This window comes from Myotis yumanensis, unplaced genomic scaffold, assembly GCF_028538775.1.
Source record: "Myotis yumanensis isolate MYYU_CA2020_CCGP unplaced genomic scaffold, mMyoYum1.0.hap1 SCAF_20, whole genome shotgun sequence".
NCBI lineage: Eukaryota > Metazoa > Chordata > Mammalia > Chiroptera > Vespertilionidae > Myotis > Myotis yumanensis.
The window spans coordinates 12,287,818-12,306,906 of record NW_027223771.1 but is presented as its reverse complement, the minus strand read 5'-3'; the positions used below and the strand labels follow the sequence as shown (position 1 = coordinate 12,306,906).

Here is a 19,089-nt window from a genome sequence, read left to right as displayed (position 1 = left end):
AGCACTCCCTCACTGTGCTCACAGGCCTCCTTCCAATTCCCATCTCCAGGGAAGCCCGGGCCTCATCGTAGGAAGTAGGTCCACTTCTTGTAATCTGTAATGGACTTGGCCATCAGCGGTGCCATCTTCTTCACAGGCTTCTTCTGGCCGCTGACCACCCGCTTCCCAGGGATGGGGTGACAGCTGTGGCGACGGGCAGGGTCAGAGGGAGCCCGGGTGTCTGCTGCGGGGGCTGGGGCAGGCGGGGCTTTTTCCTGGACATCTGCTCCTGCTCCTCCTCTTTCAGACGATTCTGAAAAAGGCCTCTTTGCTGGTGGGTCCTGGGGCCTGTTGGTGCTGAGGTGCAGGACCAGTTCTGGGACCTCCTGCTCTTGGGGCAGCAGCTGTGCCGTGTGTTCTTCCCGCCTTGCTTTCTCCAAGGCGCGGTGACACTGCTGCTGCTTCCAAAAGGGATCTGTCTCTGCAACTGGTGCTTCATGGTGTTCCTCCAGGCCAGGTAGCTCCTCAGGTGTGTCACTAGTTTGCCCACGGCTCTATTAGATGTTCACTTGTAAACCTACACAAAGGTAACTTGAAATCACCAGATTAAATAAACTCAAGCCTAATTAAGCACCCAGATTTCCCATTCCTCTTGGTATATTATTTTAATCCTTACTAATGGCAAATATTCTAACAGCAAACACCCATTACATTGGGTTGGACACAAATTTTCCTAAGTATTAAGCTCTCATCCTTTCCTATTTCCTGCCTCTACTGGCATGCTCGAGGGGCTTTATGAAGATCATCCTGCTTGGCCTGATGACGTTGCTGAAAACCTCTCTTCCAGAGTTGATCACATTCTTCTCAGTCTCTCTCTCATTCTATTTAAATGTTAATATATATGGACCAACCTAGGAACTCAGGGACAAAGTTAATGGGCAACTAAAAATTCTAATGTATTAAAAGTTACTGATACTATTGCATATAGGGCAACCGTAAGTAGCACTTTTTTTAAATCCTCTTCGTGGATGTTTTTTTAACTGACTTTAGAGAGGAAGGGGAAGAGAAACATCATTTAGTTGCCTTCATATGCATCCCGACCGGGAACGGCCTCAACCCTTCGGTGCACGCGACAACACTCCAACCGAGCCACCCAACCAAGACATGAATGGCACTTTATTCCCCAGTGTGCACCTAGTATTTACCATTGCCTTAGGTTAGCAAACACATCAACTCTTGTTTCCAACCTAATTTTAAATTCTCCATGAAAATCCTATTCTCATTTAGGATCTTAATTTCTCAATAAGGACCAGAGAACCAGGAGCCAAAGTCTTTGGAGGGTGGGGATCCAGAAGTCACAACTTACGAAATGAATGTAGCTACAGCTATTCTGAGTCTTTTTCCACCCAACCCATTTACCATAAACTATTCAGCATAAAATACACCAAACTGGTAGCCACAGTCATGTGACCACAACAATATTCCTCAGGAAAAAGGTACCTAGTCAAACATCAGGAAAATACTTCTGAAAGTTCTCAATGCACTGCAGCACTTTTAAGGTTCATAGTTCCAACAGTATCCTTTAACTTGGCTCTTTTAACCCAGAATGACAACCTCTGATCATTTACCCTTTTTTTAAAGCTATTACCCAATTCCACAGGAAGATTTTGGAAAATAATTTTCTTAAAACTCCCCATAACAACATTGTCAAGCTTCTAAGTCCATACTTACTCTTCATCATCATCATCATCCTCATCATCATCCTCATCATCTTCATCAGCAGCAAGTTTTACTTTTTTCTTTAAAAATAAAAACAATAAGACCTCATGAGTAAGTGCCCAAACTGAAGGCCAGAATGAGACCTGTAACAAATAAATTACATCCCTACCTGTGGGACCTTGCTGGCACCTCCAGGGGCTGACCGCTTTCCAGACATACTTAGGAGTTTCACATCCTCCTCCTCGTCATCTTCTGACTCTGTATCTTCCTCCACAGCTAAAATAAACTTAGGAGGCACTACTAAAACTCAACCCAGAAGCAATAACTCACCAAAAAGGGCATTAATATATAATAATGAGTATTTAAAAACAGATTCTACTACTTAAAAAAGGCAAAAAGCAAACACATTTTACAAAAAGGAACGGTGGGGCCTAACACTCATTACAGGTTTTAAATGCAAAGTAACAGGTGTTTCCAGTTATAAATTAGTAATATAACTACTAGATTCCCATTTGAACCTACTATAAAGACAGTAGTCCAGAAGGAACAAGGTAACTGCATAAAAGACAACAAAAATAACATACCTACTAAGTGCTGTCCACTAATATGCACAGGCCCTGAACCACACTTCAACCGTAAGACCACAGGTGGTGTTATTTCAAAGCCACCAAGAGAAACCTAAAAGAGATTTGAAATCAATAAATATTGTACAGAAAATAAAAAGTTAAATGTTTTGGTATAAAACCTGCTCATAACTTACAAATGTTTGTGTTAACAGGCATGACAGGCAAATCCATGAACCAAATGAACAAACCAATGAACCCGTTTTCCCACCTGATACACAAGAGCAATCACCATATTCCAGTGTTCATCATTCAACCCTGCAGCAACAACCAAGCTTATCTCCCTGGGGTAACCTGCCTGAGGGCAACAGAATTAGACCTTGCCATGAAAGCCAAATTACAAGTGCCCTTACTGTTGGCTGTACAGACATTTTCAAAGTTGCCAGTGTTACTTTAATTGGACTGCCTTCGTAATTCATTGCCTCTACTTCAACACTGTGCAGTTCATCCTTTGCTCCAGCCCCTAGACTGACCTGTGAACAGAAAAATAGCACTTCAACTTAAGTTTCTATATCATACAATCCCCCCAAAAGTTCTTTTTTTTTCTTTTTTTTATTGCTAAAAGTATTACAAAGGGTATTACATATGTGTCCTCCCCCCCCCCCCCCCTTGACAATCCCCTGGCCTCCCTTACCCCCCAGTGTCTTATGTCCATTAGTTATGCTTATATTCATGCATACAAGTCCTTCGGTTGATCTCTTACCCCCCTCCCTCCTGCCCCCCAACCCTCCCTGGCCTTCCCGCTGCAGTTTAACAATCAGTTTCAGGCAGCTCTGCCTCTGTATCTATTATTGTTCAAAAGTTTGTAATGGTATTTATTATCCATAAATGAGTGAGATCATGTGGTATTTTTCCTGCATTGACTGGCTTATTTCACTTAACATAATGCTCTCCAGTTCCATCCATGCTGTTGCAAATGGTAAGAGTTCCTTCTTTTTTACAGCAGCATGGTATTCCATCGTGGAGATGTACTAGAGTTTTCTAATCCATTCATCTACTGATGGGCACTTAGGCTGTTTCCAGATCTTAGCTATGGTGAATTGTGCTGCTTTGAACATATGGGTGCATATATCCTTTCTGATTGGTGTTTCTGGTTTCTTGGGATATATTCCTAGAAGTGGGATCACAGGGTCAAATGGGAGTTCCATTTCTAGTTTTCTGAGGAAACTCCATACTGTCTTCCATAGTGGCTGCACCAGTCTGCATTCCCACCAGCAGTGCATGAGTGTTCCTTTTTCTCCACATCCTCTCCAGCACTTGTCGTTTGTTGATTTGTTGATGATAGCCAGTCTGACAGGTGTGAGATGGTATCTCATTGTTGTTTTGATTTGCATCTCTCAGATGATTAGTGACTTTGAGCATGTTTTCATATGTCTCTTGGCTTTCTGAATGTCCTCTTTTGAAAGGTGTCTATTTAGATCCTTTGCCCATTTTTTGATTGGATTGTTTATCTTCTTTTTGTTAAGTTGTATGAGTTTCCTATAAATTTTGGAGATTAGGCCATTATCAGATATGACATTGGCAAATATGTTTTCCCACGCAGTGGGCTTTCTTGTTGTTTTGTTGATTGTTTCTTTTGCTGTGCAGAAGCTTTTTATTTTGATGTAGTCCCATTTTAATATTTGACAAAGGAGGCAAGAACATACAATGGAGCCAAGAGAGTCTCTTCAATAAATGGTGTTGGGAAAATTGGGCAGATATATGCAAGAAAATGAAACTAGACCACCAACTTACACCATACACAAGAATAAACTCAAAATGGATAAAGGACTTAAATGTACGACAGGAAACCATAAAAATTCTAGAAGAATTCAAAGGCAACAAAATCTCAGACATATGCTGAAGCAATTTCTTCACTGACACAGCTGCTAGGGCAGTTGAAACTAAAGAGAAAATGAACAAATGGGACTACATCAAAATAAACACTCTCAAAAGTTCTTATGTTAAAAACAAGTTACTTATAAACTTTTTGCTATTACCACTGATGGAAAACTAATTTGTGCACAATGTTGCTTTCAAGTTTTATGGGACTTTTACAATCAATTTCTCATATTCAGTAAATTTGAACAAATGCATAAAAATGCATTAGATGACATACAGGGTGTCCCAAAAAATGCATACACACTTTAACAGCTGGTAGCTCAATTTTGAAAATGAAATGCATTTTAACAAACACTGTCTTTATGATTATTCAAAGCGTGTATATATATATATATTTTGGGGGGGGGGGCGGGGGGAGATGACACCCTATAGTTGTACATGTCATCACCTATCCACAGTATGATTACCCAACATTTATTGACCACCTACAAGTTAAGCAGCAGGCTATGGTCAGGGGACAAAGAACATTTACCACTACCCTAAAGACTTTGTAAGGCAGCGGTTCTCAACCTTCCTAATGCCGCGACCCTTTAATACAGTTCCTCATGTTGTGGTGATCCCCAATTTTATTGTTACAAATTGAACATAATTAAAGCATAGTGATTAATCACAAAAACAATATGTAATTATGTATGTTTTCTGATGGTCTTAGGCAACCCCAGTGAAAGGGTCGTTCAACCCCCAAAGGGGTCATGACCCAAAGGTTGAGAACCGCTGTTATATAAGGCATCTTAAGTTTATAAATATAAAAAGTTGAACAGTAGTGTAACTGGACTTTTATATGATTACCAAAGGAGTAGTAAAAATACCAAGTTTTGTATCAGAGCTATACAGAAAAATCAGTATACAATACCCAGTTATAAAAATACTATAATAAAAATTAAGTATTAAGCCACACAAATAGGAACTAAGGCTGGAATCAAGAAAGGTTTAGTTTATTTTTAAAAGTTTAAGTACCGTTCGTAAAGATAATTGGTGCTCATTTTCATCATTATCCACCTTAAGTGGTAATCTTTGTCGGCCTTTAGTTCACAACCTGAAAAAGAGCAACTAAAACATAGAGAAATAACACTGAACCTTCGGTGTGGGTAACCAAAAGGAAACAATTAACTTGTGGCTTTTTACTGTTCTACCAGGCCTTTCATCCTAGATTTCTTAGGGGTGCATATATCCTTTCTGATTGGTGTTTCTGGCTTCTTGGGATAGATTCCTAGAAGTGGGATGACTGGGTCAAATGGGAGTTCCATTTTTAGTTTTTTTAGGAAACTCCATACTGTTCTCCAGAGTGGCTGCACCAGTCTGCATTGCCACCAGCAGTGCACAAGTGTTCCTTTTTTCCACATCCTCTCCAACACTTATTGTTTGTGGATTTGTCGATAATGGCCATTCTGGCGGGTGTGAGAAATTTTTTGATACATGCAACGGTAGTAAAACAAAGGTTTATATTTTTTATATTTACTTTATATCTTTAAATGCCATTTAAGAAAGAAAAATAAACCAATAAAATGAGTTCGCATGTCACCTCTGACGCTCATGTCATAGGTTCGCCATCATTGATCTATATGGATATCTGCCTTATTGTTGCTTGAAAACACAGTGTCAGTAGGAACATAAGGGGAGAGTGACTTCGATGGGACCAATGCCTGGTATCTTTTCTTTTTTTTTAATTAAATCTTTATTGTTCAGATTATTACATTTGTTCCTCTTTTTTCCCCCATAACTCCCCTCCTTCCAGTTCCCACCCTTCCCTCTGCCCTCACTCCCCACCCACTGTCCTCATCCATAGGTGCATGATTTTTGTCCAGTCTCCTCCCGCATCTCTCACACCCGTTCCCAACACCCCCGATGAATAGTCAGTCCATTCCCTTTCTATATCCCTGATTCTATTATAATCAACAGTTCATTCTGTTCCTAAGATTATTTATTCACTTGATTCTTAGATTCATTTGTTGATAGATGCATATTTGTTGTTCATAATTTGTATCTTTACCTTTTTCTTCTTCTTCCCCTTCTTAAAGGATACCTTTCAGCATTTCATATAATACTGGTTTGGTGGTGATGAACTCCTGTAGCTTTTCCTTATCTGTGAAGCTCTTTATCTGACCTTCAATTCTGAATGACAGCTTTGCTGGATAAAGTAATCTTGGTTGTAGGTTCTTGGCATTGATCACTTTGAATATTTCTTGCCACTCCCTTCTGGCCTGCAAAGTTTCTGTTGAGAAATCAGCTGACAGTCGGATGGGTACTCCCTTGTAGGTAACTGAGTTTCTTTCTCTTGCTGCTTTTAAGATTCTCTCTTTGTCTTTGGCTCCTGGCATTTTAATTATGATGTGTCTTGGTGTGGTCCTCTTTGGATTCCTTTTGTTTGGGGTTCTCTGCGCTTCCTGGACCTGTAAGTCTATTTCTTTCACCAAGTGGGGGAAGTTTTCTGTCATTATTTCTTCAAATAGGTTTTCAATATCTTGCTGTCTCTCATCTTCTGGTACCCCTATAATTCTGATGTTGGTACGTTTGAAGCTGTCCCAGAGGCTCCTTACACTTTCTTCATATTTTCGGATTCTTTTTTCATTTTGCTTTTCTGGTTGGGTGTTTTTTGCTTCTTCTCATTTCAAACCTTTGTCTTGATTCTTGCGCTCCTCTAGTCTCCTGTTTTGAGTCTGTATAATATTCTTTATTTCAGTCCGTGGATGCTTAATTTCTAGTCGGTTCACAGCATCGAGGGTCTCATTAGATTTCTTGTAGTTCTCAATAAGTTTATTGGCAGCTTCTAGAGAGTACTTGAGAGACCATAAAAGTGTGGTTCTGAATTCAATATCCTCCCTTGATAGTTTTGTCCTGTTTGTTTGTCTTAGCATTTTTTACGCTTTCTTGGTGCAACCCCTTGTGCAATCTTGTAATTAAGCCTTGATTGTTGTAGTTAATACTAGAGGGATTTGACCTCCAGGCCGACTGGCTGTGAGAATCAGCTGTGTCTGCAGTCCCTGGTAACTTTTCTGATGTCAGGAAATGAGGGAGCAGATATATGTGAATGTGGGGAACATTATGAACATAAAATCCTTGGAGTGAAGCTGCTCATGGGCTGTACTGTCCTCATTATGACTGCATATGAACTTTGATGATGTGGTCATTGCCACGTGGAGTCTCCTTGGTGAGGCTCAGAGACTTCTGTAGTGCAATGTGATGCTGGAAGTGTTTGCACTGGTATCATCTGTAGGTAAGCCCTTCACATCTCTCCTAGTGTCCTGAAGTGATGCCCTCTCTTCTTTGTTTTCCAAATGTAGCTTTCTCTCTCCCACAGCCAGACAATGGGCTAGTTTTCCCAATGGTCCTGTAAATGTGCTGTGGCTTCCAGTGCTGACTTGTGATGTGTGGAGATCCCTGAGCAAAGGACTCCATGAATAACCATCAAACCCATTGCCTCAAATAGTGCAGGAAGTATCCGGGAATCAGGATTGTTGCAGAAAGTTTAATGGGTTCCACCTTGAACTTCCTTTTCCAGTGAGGAAGACTATGTCCACATGCATGGCTTTCATTTCTGACCCCTTCCTCACGTAAAGGCTGTTTGTGGCTATGCCAGGTTATGGTCTTTACTTACATGAACCAGAGGCAGTTCTTGTAAGACATTCCTTCCATTGTTTGAAATACTCTGTTACCTGGATACTATTACAAGCTGTGTTGATCAGGGCCAGTGCTGAACTGCTCATCTTTGTTGCCTTTTAGTAAAACTCAGAATATTTGTTTTATGTGCATGTAAAGTAGAATTTCCAAAGAGAACCCTAGTTATTTTTCACAGGGTGAACTTGCAGGATGATCTAAGAGGTAGTCGAGCTCGGTTGAGGTGCACCTGGTAGAGCTTTGTCCTAAGGGCTGTGTTTAGATAATTCTAGGAACCTGCTCATGTACAACAGTGTTTAGATTCAAGTGCCACTGGCAGTAGCTCATTTTTACCTTTTTGCAACACCTATCCACCTGTAAGGCTCTGTCTGCAGTATTCTCAAATGTTAACCTGCACATGTGTTATGAGGTGCCGACATATGCTTCCGTAGTCCTCAACACAACTTCCTTATTTCTTGAATTTTACATGAAATAAGCAACCTTCTGCACAGCTTGCACATGTCACCATCAGACAAGCCCAGCTGAACACTGTTAGCAGAAGAATGAGCAGACAATCCAGCTTCTATTTCATTGGGTGCTTGCCATGTTTGTTTATATTTTGTTTGGGATCCTCCCCGTTTCATGATCTTAAGTAGCACAGAACTTCACAGCAGCATCTTATATATTCTTCCCAAGGATATGTTACTGTCAAGTCAATTATATGGAACCAATGTCTTAAATGCAACACTTCTGTAAAGGCACTTCTCCCTGTCACCACAGTCGACATTCATTTCAGCAGTATTTTTCTGTTTTCAGGTTGTTGGCATAAATCGGACGGTGTGGAGGCCTGTTCTGAGCAGAATGTATCTGTACAAGGGGAGTCACAGGTCAGGGCTTCTAAGACAGCCTCAGCAACCCAGAGGACCCATCTTTGTAAGCAGTGTTTCTCAGTGTTCAAAGATATTCTGCATCTGACTGAGTCACAAACAGCAGACTTTGAGCAGAAAGGCTTCTTCAGTGATGCGTGTGTGAGAAACTTCTGTTTCAGTGAAAACCCTCACCAGCAACAGAGGGAAGCCAGTGGAGAAGCCCTCGGAAGGAGCTGTGGACAGGGCCTCATTTGTGATCAGGTTCAGCTTCTACTTACCAGGGCTCCCTTCAACCAGGAGGGAGATTGGGGAAGACTTTCCAGCCATCTCAGAGCTTCTCCTGAACCAGGCCACTCTCAGCACTGAGGAACCACACAGTGGCAGTGAGATTTCACAGGAATTACTCAATAGAGACAGGCATCACCAATGCAGTAAATGTGAAAAAGCTGCCAGCCACAACCAGAACCTTGCTCAACATCAGGGCATCTGCTCTGGAGAAGTGAGATATGAGTGAAATACATGTGGGAAAGTTTTCAGATGTATCTTTAACCTCAATAGACATAGGAGAGTTCACACTAGAGAAAAGCCCCATCAATGTAGTGATTGTGGGAAATGCTTCAGTCAAAGCTCTTACCTTATTAAGCACCACAAAGTTCACACTGGGGAAAAGCTTTATGAGTATAGTGAATGTGGGAGGTCATTCAGAAAAACCTCTACTCTCAATAATCAGAGAGTTCACACTGGAGAAAGGCCGTATGAGTGTACTGAATGTGGGAAATCCTTCAGTATTAGGTGTAACCTCACTGTACACCAGAGAATTCACACTGGAGAAAAGCCTTATAAGCATAGTGATTGTGGTAAGTCCTTCAGTAATACGTCTATGCTTACTGTACACCAGAGAATTCACACTGGAGAAAAACCATACAACTTTAGTGAATGTAGGATGTGTTTCAGGCATAACTCCACTCTCAGGAAACATCAGAGAGTTCACACTGGAGAAAAGCCATATGAGTGTAGTGGCTGTGGGAAGTCCTTTAGCAGAAGCTCTATTTTCATTCGACACCACATAGTTCACACTGGAAAAGCACCTTATGAGTATATTAAATGAGGGAAATCTTTTTTCTATAAATCTTTCCTCATTCAACAATTGAGAGTACAGACTGGAGAAAAGGTTTAAATTTGCAGGGAATTTTTTATCTTTCTCACCCCGAATACCAATACCAACGGAGAAACTTTTACACTCATTTACTTGAATAGGAATCCCTTTTATCAGAACTAACACTCTGCTAGATTCCTTATAAGTTTCAGGTACAATTGAGGTTTTCAGAAACTGCATTGCACCTGCTAACCCACTCAGTCCTACTGCCTGATTGATGTCACTGTGAGTATTTGTGGGGAAATTATTTCACCCCTACCACCTAGCTCACCTTTAGTGTGTGCATCACTCACAGCCTCTGCAGATTCTGGGGTTGTGCTTGAGAATATCATGAATATTCCTAGCTTCTGGCTGGATCTTCATTTCTTTCTCTCTGACTTGAGAATTGATCTGACCCAGGTTTTCTTCAAAAGCACCCTGCCTCAGCTAAGAAATGCTAACACTTCAAGGACATTGTGTTTCTCACATTATGTTGTGGGGAATTGTTTCAGGTTCCAATTCACCATCCTGCAAACCTCTTTCTGTCCTTTGCTCTGGTTTATGATCTATGTAAAGGTGTTGTTTCTTTGGTACCTTAAGTTTTGTTGGTTGTATTCACTTCCTGGGATTATTGAAAGGAAAATAGTGATTTGTTAGTATGGACAGGTGTCCCAGACTACCTGTGCTTTTGTAGGCATCGCTTGACAGCAGAAAATCACTCTTTATTCAATATTGGCTGATTTTGCATTGCTGAAGAAGGCCTTGAGAGAAAGTGTGCATGACTTTGTGGTTCTAATTTGTTGCCTGGTGCCTCTTTTATCGTAGAGGTCATTGGTCACCCTTAATAGGCAGTGTTTATTGTGCTCTGTGAACAATGTGAATTGTATTCTGTGTTCACAGTATTTATTACTTAAGTGTCAGCAATCTTTAGGGGAACTGCTGTCCAAGTGCTATAAAGAGGCCATGTGTCATGAAGTATGAGATTTCATAGGCCGGTGTCATTTGTTGTAAGACTCTGAGGTGGAATTAGTATCTACACTAATAAAAGACAAACATGCAAATTGCTGTACCTTCGCTACACCTTAAGCCACACCCATCAGCCAATCAGAGTGGCTATATGCAAATTACCCCAAACAAGATGGTGGTTAATTTGCATATACTGGCTGCGAGCAAAGACTGAAGACAACATGGAAGCGGAGTGCTACAGAAGGGAACAAAGTAGAGGTGGCGGAGACAGTAATGAAGCCAAGGTTGTGGAGGCGGGAGGCGGGAGGGCAACACCAGCCAGAACAGCTGGGGGTGGGAGGGCAAACCCAGCAGCAGCGACTGGAAACTGGAGGGAAAACGAAACCTGAGCAGCTGGGAGCAGGAAGGGAAGTCCGTCTCAGTGGGTTTTGCTCCCTTCTCTGCTTTGTACCAGCTGCAGGAAGCGCTATCGGTCGCTGGAATTTTCCTGCAATGGGCCTCTACTTGAAACATAAACACTGTTTGCATAGTCTTGGGAGACAACTGCAGTTAAACTAGATGAAAAGTGCCTCTTCTTGACGTAAATCCAAAATTACCCTGGGGCATGTGGCTTTTATGCTATTTGAGGACATTCTGAGGACCTCCATCGCTATTTCTTTTAGCTGAAGTCACTGGCAGAGAAAACAATCTAATGGTTTTGTGGATTCCCCTGGTCCCTCTATGGTGTTCACCTCAAGGTTATTGCTCAACAGGCAAGACCTCAAATCTAGAGGAAGCATAATGCTGTGTTTAGTCCCAGGATGTGTCTTTTTTAACCAGTCAGCATTCCTGTTGATTCCAATGGCAATAGTCTTCACTACTTGCCAACATTTGCTGCTCTGAGGCAAGGGTGTTCGCCCCCCCCCCCCCCGCCCCCAGAAAAGGAGAACTGACATGCAACAAAGCACACCTTTCTCATGTGTGCTATTTGGTGAGCCCTGACATAGAGATAAAGCTGTGAAATTGTCACATGTGAAATAAACCCACCTGTAATTCATACCCAGAGTGGGGCACTAATGGGCTCACAGATTTAAGTTCAGAAAACACAGAGATTATTCTTTTAAAAAAATATCTTAGAAAATACTTTTATTCATTTTTGGGGGGGTGGGAGAGTGAAGCAAGGGGACTAGAGATATAAACATAGATCTGCTGCCTCCTGTAGGCCCACCACTTGGGATCCATTTGGGGATGTGCACTGACGTCGAATCAAACCAGAGACCTTTCAGAGAATGGGATGACACCAAACCAGCTGAGGACAGTGGATTAGGCAAAGTTTATTCCTGTATTGTTGTTATTAATTAATGTATTATTTTCCATAGCAACAACTCTAAAGATAATTTTGCGTCATCCTTTGTTTTCCTAATACCCTGTTATAATCTCTCTCTCTGTATTTCTTGACCCTCCATGGAGTCATGGATTTTCCTTTTTTATTTAACAATAGAATCATTCATATTGTTCATAATTTTATAGGTAGTATATGATGTGTACTCTTTAACAAATTCTGGTTTCCTCCATGCTATACTGTTATTTTGAGATTCAACACATGCTTATGTGAAAAGTTTATTTAATTCTGAATAGTACAATGTTCTGTAAACAATCACTTTATCTATTGATCTGTCAAAATAACAAAAAACTATGTTTTTGTTATTTCCAAGTTGGGGTATTATAAATAAATATTCTGGGACTATTTGCGTTCAGTTCTATAGATAGACATATGTTTTACTTATCAAAATGTTGTGTAGATTAATGTTTTACATTTATGATATGCAGAACTGTGAGCCAATATGGTCATTCCCTTTGCCTTCCCTCTAACCCACAGTATATAAAAATTCCAGTCTTTCTGCTACCCTGAAAGGACATACAACGGTTAGCCTTTTCAAACAGTAACCATGGGAAATGCATATATTGTTAACTCACTTTCGTTGTAATTCCATCTACCTAATAATTTTTTTTATTTTAAATATTTTTTTTATTGATTAAGATACTACATATGTGTCCTTATACCCACGTTACCCCCTAACACCTCCCCCCCGCTCATGCCCTTACCCCTCCCCCGCTGTTGTCCATGTCCATTGGTTAGACCTATATGTTTGCATGTAAGTTCTTTGGTTGATCGTTCCCTCTTACCCCCACCCTCCCCTACATTCCCTCCAAGGCCCGACAGTCCAATCAATGCCTCTCCGTTTCTGGATCAGTCCCTGTTCATCAGTTTATGATGTTCATTATATTCCACAAATGAGTGAGATCATGTGGTATTTATCCTCCTCTGACTGGCTTATTTCACTTAGCATAATGCTCTCTACTTCCATCCATGCTATGGCAAAAGGTAAGAGTTCCTTTTTCTTCTTCCTCTTCTTAAAGAATACCTTTCAGCATTTCATATAATGCTGGTTTGGTGGTGATGAACTCCTTTAGCTTTTTCTTATCTGTGAAGCTCTTTATCTGACCTTCAATTCTGAATGAGAGCTTTGCTGGATAAAGTAATCTTGGTTGTAGGTTCTTGCTATTCATCACTTTGAATATTTCTTGGCACTCTCTTCTGGCCTGCATGGTTTCTGTTGAGAAATCAGCTGACAGTCGTATGGGTACTCCCTTATAAGTAACTGACTTCTTTCTCTTGCTGCTTCTAAGATTCTCTCCTTGTCTTTTGCTCTTGGCATTGTAATTATGATGTGTCTTGGTGTGGTCCTCTTTGGAATCCTTTTGTTTGGGGTTCTCTGCGCTTCTTGAACTTGGAAGTCTATTTCTTTCACCAGGTAGGGGAAGTTTTCTGTCATTATTTCTTCAAATAGGTTTTCAATATCTTGCCCTCTCTCTTCTTCTGGTACCCCTATAATTCTGATGTTGGTACGCTTGAAGTTGTCCCACAGGCTCCTTACACTATCTTCATATTTTTAGATTCTTTTTTCAATTTACTTTTCTGGTTGGGTGTTTTTTGCTTCTTCGTATTTCTAATCTTTGACTTGATTCTTGCGATCCTCTGGTCTGCTGTTGGGAGTCTGTATAATATTCTTTATTTCAGTCAGTGTATGCTTAATTTCTAGTTGGTCCTTTATCACAACATCGAGGGTCTCACTAGATTGCTTGAGGATCTCACTACATTTATTGGCGGTTTCCATAAAATTCTTGAAAAATCTTAGAAATGTGGTTTTGAACTCTATATCCAGTCGTTTTCTGTCCTCCATTTCTGTCATTTGTGACCTGTTTCTTTGTCTTCGCATTTTGTCTACTTTCCTGTGTTGCTAGAGTGGTTTTGTGTGCTAGGAGTCCTACAGGGCCCAGTGGCTCAGCCTCCCCAGTTACCTGAGGTGGACAATCTTGGTGCACCCCCTTGTGGGCTTTGTGCACAGTCTTGTTGTAGTTATGCCTTGATTGTTTTAGGTGTCACTGGGAGGAATTGACCTCCAGGCCAATTGGCAGTGAGAATCAGCTGTGTCTGCAGTGGGAGAACTTCTGTGCTGAAGACACCCTTCTGTGGCAAGACTTGCTTCAGTGGGGCTTTGGTGCTCACTGAGTCTGCCCCCTGAGTGTGTTTCTTATGAATCTGAGGAGTTGTAATCTGGATGGTCCCACTCTGACCACTGGGTACACTGGCTCTTGGATCTAAGGAGGTGCTAATTAAGCCTCATCCTGAGGAGGTGCTAATCAAGCCTCTTCCTGCATATCTCTTCTAGTTCGTCCTTTATAACAACATTGAGGGTCTCACTAGATTTCTTGAGGATCTCACTACATTTATCGGCGGTTTCCATAAAATTCTTGAAAAATCTTAGAAACGTGGTTTTGACTTTTTTTCTCAGCAGGAGCTACGAAGAGTTATGCAGATTCCCCTTCCTTTCTGGGAAGTTTGGGGGTGTCCAGATAAGGCCTAGCTGTGAAGCAATGTGGTTAAACTTTTCATACAGTAACCCTGGGAAATGCATATATTGTTAACTCACTTTCATTGTAATTCCATCTACTTAAGAATTTTTTTATGGTGAACATTTTTTCATACATTTCTTTGTACTGTGTTTATCTGCTTTGCTAAAATGTGTGCTGATAATCTTTTTCAAACTGTTTCAATAAATTTATTATGTTCACTGAAAAAGGACTGTGAGGATGTAAGACACGTGCTTAAATTCCCCTCATTCCTCAGTGACTCAAGTGACTCTTTGCCATATGGAATCATCGGTTTTGAATCCTGAAAGGAAAATTGTTTTTCTCAGTTTTAATGCTAGGTACAACTGAAGTCAACTCATAGCATATAACCTATCCATTTAATCTGCATTTTTAACGTTCAGAGCCACTCTTTTTTAAGTCTAAGCATTCAGTAATATAGTAAGTGATGTGGAGGTTGATAGTATTTGTCTATTTCCTGGTGTAAATACTGTCATAATGGTCAGTTTTAAAATACCAAAATAATAGCATTGATCATGGACATGATATGATATTTCAGTAGCACATCATTGTATTTTATTTCCAACACATTGATACAGTAGCAGCAAATATGCTACAAAACTTTCCAAACAACACAAAAAAATTATTGGGATCCTCAAGTTTTATACCTTTCTTAAAATTTGATTTAAGTAAGCTTGATTTAAATAATACATTAAAAATATTTTAATTGATTTCAGGGAAGAAGGGAGAGGAAGAGAGAGAAACATCAATGATGAGAGAGAATCACTGGTAGGCTGCATCCTGTACCTCCATTCTCCCTGGGAAATGAGCCTGCAATCCAATTATGTGTCCTCACAATGAATAGAACGATGATCTTCTGGTTCATAGGTAAATGATCAACCACTGAGATATACCAGCAGGGCTAGAGTATTTAAAAATTGTTAAAATATATGTAATTATTATTTTTAATATATTTTATTGATTTTTTACAGAGAGGAAGGGAGAGGATTAGAGAGTTAGAAACATTGATCAATCAGTTGCCTCCTGCACACCCCCTACTGGGGATGTGCCCACAACCAAGGTACATGCCCTCGACCGGAATCGAACCTGGGACCTTTCAGTCTGCAAGCCATCCCTCTATTCACTGAGCCAAACCGGTTAGGGCTGTAATTTTCATTATTCATAGTATTACAGATGTCTCTCATTTCCCCCTGTATACATATTCTTTGGTGGATCTATTCCATACCTGGCCTTCCCCTTCCCTCAGAGTTCTATCAGTATGAACCAGTTAAGCAGACCTCCAGTCCTGTTCTCCAGTACCACTTGTGGGGCCTCAACACCAATACTCACCAGGGTCATTGGTGGGCATGAGACATCCTCTGGATCTTTATAAAACTACATTACCCAGAAAGCACTGCGCCAGTTAGAGCTGTAGGAGCATTTTGGTGCCCTCACATCCGGTTGGGGTGGGACTTCCTGAGTCCTCCTCCTGGCGGTCATTTTGAACTCTTCTGTGGGTGCACAGACTCAGGAGCTTCAGCGCTTGGTGGCGAGTAGCAGGAGGTGTTGGAGGCAGCGGCCCCGCTGGGCAGGGTGTGTCTGAAGCTTGTTGACCTCAGACGCGATTGGGGCGTCCGTGCCACCCCGACTCCTCTCCGCCGACAGAGTTCACTCAGTGTCACCCCATTGAACCCTCCAGCCTCTGTTCTAGGCGCCGCTCGGGTCCCGCAGCCCAGGGCGCAGCGTCCAGCACAGTGAGTCCTCGTGGGGGACCCGGGGTGAGAGGAGGGAGGAGGGCGACGGGCTGCGAGGCCGCCAGGGGAGGCCGTGGGGGGACTGAGCCGGGAGGTGGGGACACCCAGGCCTGGTTTGTGTCTAAAGGCGACAGAGAGGACGAGAGGCGGGTCCCGGGAGGAGTTTTACTTTCATGCTCAGGGCGACGGGGCTGTGGGAGGTTGTGAACAGCAGAGGGATGAGGCTGAGATGCGGGTCTAAACGTTCCCCAAACGCCCAGAGGAGGAGCGGCCTCCAGGAGAGAGGGCGGCAGTGAGGGCGGGAGGAGGGGCTGTGTACACAGCGACCCGGCAGGAGGCGCCCTGAGGACCAGCCCTGAGGGAGGGGCATCTCCGCGGCGCTGGACCTCGGGCCTGAGCCCCTGGGTCCTGGCGGTGGGTACCAGGCCCTCAGCAGACCTTTAGTTCCGACAGGTTCCTGCAGGTGAGAGCCGCTGAGCGGGCTGGGCTGTGGGGCTATGTCAGGGCCTCACACTATGGTGGCCTCTGAGACAGTGGGGTCCTGGGGCTGTCCAGCCCCTCTTCTCGGGGGACCTTGGACCTGGGAACTTTGAAGGGACACCGAGCCCAGAACCCTAAGTGCAGGTCAAGGGTCATATGAGGGGCACCTGATTTTGGCAGCCAGTGGAATTGTGTGTGACAGGTGTTTCCATGCATGGGTTCCAGAATGTGCAAAGGCTTGGAGTGAAGACTCAGCTGAATCAGGGACGAGCAGGTGTCCATTTTTTAAAAATAGCAACTGGAAACAGTGGGACAGGAATCAAGTGCAGAGGAGCTTTGTGACCACTTGGGTTTCTGTTCAGCTGGTGATGGGGTCATTGGGGTAATTGGTCAGTAGAGCAGGTGACCTGTCCCAGGTCTCATTAGACTCCCTGTGACTGCAGCATGATGCACAGTATGGGTGTGAGGACGGTGGTAGAAAGGCTAGGACGGAAGCTGCTGTGCTAGTGTTGGTGAGTGTGATGGTAACTGGAGCACAGTGGTGGTTGTGGGTGTGGAAGAAGCGGTTGCATTATGGATCAGTGATTTCAGTGTAGCCACCTGGATTTTCTAATTTTGAGAATTGGAGAGAGGGGTAAGAATCACAGAGGATATAAAGATTTGATTTTAGCACCTGATGGTAAGAAAGCACCATCAACTGACAGATTTCCATAGGGGGAAAAGTAGTGTTCATGAGGAATATAAGATCTTTTATTTTTTCCTATTAGGGTATGAAATATTTCAGAGATCAGTTCATGATCATTTGGAACTCTGAGGAGTAGTTCAAGATGACGACTACTTAAAAAAATAGTAAAGCCTATGGAGCAGGGAAGAGTTGTAGAACAACTTTTCTTTTATTAATTGGAGGTAAAAGAGTAATTCAAAAAAGGTGAGACTGTGGCTGGTGCATATTTCTTTCTTTCTTTTTTTTTAAACTGGTAATTATTTTTTTAATATAGTGTATTGAGTTTTTACAAAGAGGAAGGGAGAGAGAGAGAGAGTAAGAAACATCGATGAGAAACATTGATCAGCTCCTTAATGTATTCATACACCCCCTACTGGGGATATGCCTGCAACCAATGTACATACCCTTGACCAGAATTGAACCTGCGACCCTTCAGTCCACAGGCTGATGCCTGATCCACTGAGCCAAACCGGTTAGGGCCATATTTATTTCTTAAACACTCACCAGGATTTCTTGTGACCCTTTGTGTGGTGTGGTGTGGTGTGGTGTGTTGCAACCAATTTGTTTGATTTGCTTATGGGCATGAGTTGGCATCTGTAGGCATGGGGTAGAGGACCATAGGCAGTGGTACTTGAGTACTGAAGGGTGGGAGTGTAGAAGAGACATCAATGCAACAGCAGTATTGGTGGGCTCTGGATAACTGAGATCTGATGTAGTTTTCAATAGGCGAGGTTAAAGAAACAGGTTGGGAGGGAGGCCTTCATAGCAGAACTGAAGGCTGTGTTTGGACAATCAGAGTCCGGTTAGTACGTGATACTGTTTGAACTTGGTGTGCATTCTCTGGAAAACACACGCTGAATAATAACTAAGACCAAGGACATGTCTATGGGAGCCTGGGCTATGGGAGTGCAGGTGTGAGAGGTGTGGGAGTAGGAGTGATGTGGTCTTGGAGAGGGAGTGTGAATTCATGGCCACAGATCCATGATATTGACATAGAGGGAATGAAGGTTGAGTTTGTTTCTGGTGATAACTGGATGATATAACATGGGGAATTGTAGGGTAATTCCTGAAAAGATGGGTGTTGTGGCGCTACATGCCAGTTCCAGAATTTAGGTGTCATATAGGTGCACACCTGCCTGTTGTTGTTGGGCTGATACAGCGATCAATAGGAATGGGATAGCACACATCAATGTCACCTGGGCTGGAAAATCTCTGCTGGCTTGGGGAAGGGAGAAGGGTAAGAGAGAAATACATGCAGAGGAGGTGAGTTAGAATGTTGAAAAGACGGTGATTAGAAAACATCCTCTCCTCTTCATGGCATATATGTGTTATCTTTGAAGATGTGACTCTCGGAATGAAGCTGCATGAGAGAAGTGGGATACAAAAAAGTATGTGGAAAATGTGGTGAAAGTGTTGGCCTCAGCACCCTAGGATTGGAATCAAAAGGGTGACG

At 42.3% G+C, this 19,089-nt stretch overlaps 1 pseudogene; it reads right to left on the bottom strand.

Annotated features, from left to right (window-relative positions):
• Positions 1 to 1,706: 1,706 nt before the first annotated feature.
• Positions 1,707 to 5,589, bottom strand: LOC138998538 (nucleophosmin-like; annotated as a pseudogene).
• Between the last annotated feature and the right edge of the window lie 13,500 nt (positions 5,590 to 19,089).